Source organism: Trichosurus vulpecula, chromosome 7 (genome assembly GCF_011100635.1).
Source record: "Trichosurus vulpecula isolate mTriVul1 chromosome 7, mTriVul1.pri, whole genome shotgun sequence".
Taxonomy (NCBI): Eukaryota; Metazoa; Chordata; class Mammalia; order Diprotodontia; family Phalangeridae; genus Trichosurus; species Trichosurus vulpecula.
In genome coordinates, this window is record NC_050579.1 from 232,923,675 (window position 1) to 232,927,028 (window position 3,354).

At 46.6% G+C, this 3,354-nt stretch overlaps 1 pseudogene; it reads right to left on the minus strand.

Moving 5' to 3' along the window:
• Positions 1-1,411: 1,411 nt before the first annotated feature.
• Positions 1,412-2,085, minus strand: LOC118855751 (annotated as a pseudogene).
• Positions 2,086-3,354: the final 1,269 nt, after the last annotated feature.

Here is a 3,354-nt window from a genome sequence, read left to right on the forward strand (position 1 = left end):
TGCATTTTTAGTGTGTGGCTGTTCTTTCCATTTACACTGTTATAGTCATATATATTATGTTCTTGGCTCTGTTTATTTTACTCTATGCTTCACTGTACTCATTACATTAATTATTTCTTACACCACTATAATATAGCATTACATTCATTTCCCACATTTTGTTTAGCCATTCCAAGTCAATGGAAGTATTATATATTACACAAGTATTATATATTGCACATGTTTTCAGAATTTTTCAATGCATTGATCAGTTGTGCTGATTTTTTTCCCTCTTCATTCTTTTTGGGGTTTTTAGTTTTAAAAAAGTAGTATTTTATATGGGGTGGTTCTATCGGAAAAGAGTATTGGGGAAACTCTGATAATGTCAAAAAAGATATAAATAAAAACTTATTAAGATTCTTATCTCCAAGATGGCGGCTGGAAAGCAGTGAGCTCCCTGCCAAGTCCCTCCAAAAACCTATAAAAAATGGCTCTGAACCAATTCTAGAACTGCAGAACCCACAAAACAGCAGAGGGAAGCAGGGCTCCAGCCCAGGACAGCCTGGATGCTCTCTGGGTGAGGTCTATCCCACACAGAGCTGGGAGCTGGGAGCGGAGCAGAGCAGAGCCCAGCGTGAGCTACTTGGACCAACCAGAGCAGGAGCCCGCCGGAGCGGGCCCTAGCGCCCTGAATCAGTGAGCTGCAGCAGTTACCAGACGTCTCAACCCACAAACACCAAAGACAGTGGAGAAGGTTAGTGGGAAAAGCTGCCAGAGTGGAAGGAGTTCACAGTTTGGCCACCGCCCTGGGCAGCAGAGGTGGGGCAGCTGCAGCTGCTGTTGCTTCCGGCCCCAGGCCAGGGAGGGCTGACCAGGGAACAGGGCAACCAGAATATACGTCATCTTGGAGTGGGAGGGAGGGTAGAAATGGGGAGAAAATTTGTAATTCAAACTCTTGTGAAAATCAATGCTGAAAACTAAATATGTTAAATAAATAAGTTTAAAAAATAAAATTAAAAAAAAAGATTCTTATCTCCTTCCCAACTTCACACGACTCAGAAGGACAACACAAACACCTAGTAGGATTTTGGCTTTTGTTTTGATGAAGAGATGTCTAAATACAGTCTGTATCAAATTCAAAAGGTTCATCTTCAAAAAATTCCTAAGGTGCAAAAGGCAAATGAACACAATACATTCCTTTTTCAACATGGACCTATTTGTATCCAAACAACGAGCAAACCTGCTCAAGGAGCCACCACAGATACCAAAGAGCAATCCGAAAGCAATCCAAGTTTAGTTGTTCCCCTTTTGCTAATGCAAAGCTGGTCCCTGTGATTTAGCAATTTTTTGAAGTTGGGACTCATTTTTATTGGGTCAAATCCAGCCCTCAGACAAAAGCAAGTTTGCTTCTCCTTGGATGGCCCTAGAACAATTAAGGAATTTCTGTGTCCATTGTGTAAATCTGAATCAGGTTAGACACAATATTATTAATGACTGGCTTGGTAAGGTCTTCACTAAAAACCTGCCACCAGGGCTTTTCTGAGTCAGAATTGGCAGAGCATTGCAACAGCTATGTGCTGGGTGGGATACTGAAGGCACAAAGCTCCATGTCCCGCAGCAGTGTCCAGGCTGCCAGAGAGACAGGAGTCCTCTCCCAGCAGTGAGGCTTCATCCAATTCTTTAAAAAAATAAGGTAGTGGAGCAGATATTTGTGGGGATGCTGGAAGGAGACCCGGAAATGCAAAAGTCCCAACATGAGTAATTCACACCAAACAATGCTGTTCAGTTCCCAGAACCAGGAGTCTAACTCCAAAGGTTCACTCTTGGGATTTAAATACCTGTGGGAGACACTGATGATGTCTCTTGTCCTGCCAAGTAAATGGCTGACATGTCTATGAGGTAAAGGTCATATGCATCTAATTTGGTCTCATAGAAAAATTTATGGTAAATGGTACAGGCTGTGGCAATTGAAATGGATTGCATCCCTAGCTTGACACCGGCCTCCATGATGAACCCTGTCATTTTGAAGTGGACTTTGGCCCCAGAGACCAGGTGCCCCTCTTTCCTCACTTCTTTAGCCTCTACAATGCTCTCACTCTGTCTTGACTCTATGGCTAACACCCTCACCCCCAATGTATACCTGGCCCCTTGGGGGTCAGAATGGGATGAACCGAAGGAGGAAGAAACACACTACTACTATGAGGTCTTTGCAAGAATGATCTATGCACATATCATGGGAACCTTAAAACTATGAACCTGTCAGCATTCACAAAAGATTTCCTACAGCATATCATGTATCTTTACAGTCACCCATTGGCCTGAAAGGTACAGAGAAAACAGTATTCCAATGTATCTAGTGGTTTTTTGGACAATAAAGCAGCCTTCAACTTCACATATTAGAACACTACCACTTAAGGGCTCCCTTCCAAATGAGGAGTTTCTTGTGACTATGTTAATCCAAGATTTCTTGAGGAATGCAGAGATACCTCTGGTAAGCAACATTTCGATTACTAACACCAAACAAAACACAAGAGGCATGCTCACCAAAGGTACACGTCAGTGTCATGGAAGATGGTCTATACAGAGTAAAAGCGAACAGTGAGGTCCTCTGATGTTCCTGTTTGTGGATAATGTTGTGCTGATCATATCAAGCCCCAGAACATTACGGAGCTTCCATAAAGGGGAAAAAAAAGGATGAAAAATGCCCCTTCTCCAGAATGATATGCCGTGGGATGGCCAGGCAACTGAATCAGTACATCAGTTCGTATACCTAAACAGATGTTGTTGATGGACAAGAAGCTGGGCTGACAATCGCATAGGACATAGTAGAAGACAGTGGACTGGAACTCTGTTTGCGAAACTCTGCGGGGCATTCTTTTTTGCATTTTCACCGTCAACAATATCTATTGAAAAGGTGAGGTTGAAGCTGCTTCAAGTTGTTTCCCGCGGCGTGTGAACCCGCTGTCCCCCTAAGGTGGCCGCGGCCCAGTGGGGAGGAGGGAGGAGGGAGGAGGAGTGGAAGGAGAAGGCGGAGGGAAAGAAGGAAGGGGAGGGGGAGAAAGGAAGGCTGGAGCTGGTCCCTCCGGGGCCGTCGTCTGGGGCGGGGGGGGCGGGAGCTGGTGGGGGGGGGGAGCCTGAGGCGTTGCTGGTAGCGCCTCCCTGAGTGGCCCGGGCCGGCCGCAGTTGCTACTGGTGGGCTCTCTGCCCGAGCTGGGGCACTGGGCGCCTCAGAGAGGCGTGGCTGTGAAGCGGAGTTGGGGGCCGGCGGCCCGACGGGGCTCGTGGGTTACAGGAGCCCAGCCTGTGGTTGAAGGAGGTGGGGCTGGCCGAGGAGCCGCCGCCGCGTGAAGCCCAGCAGCAGCCCGGAGACTTTCT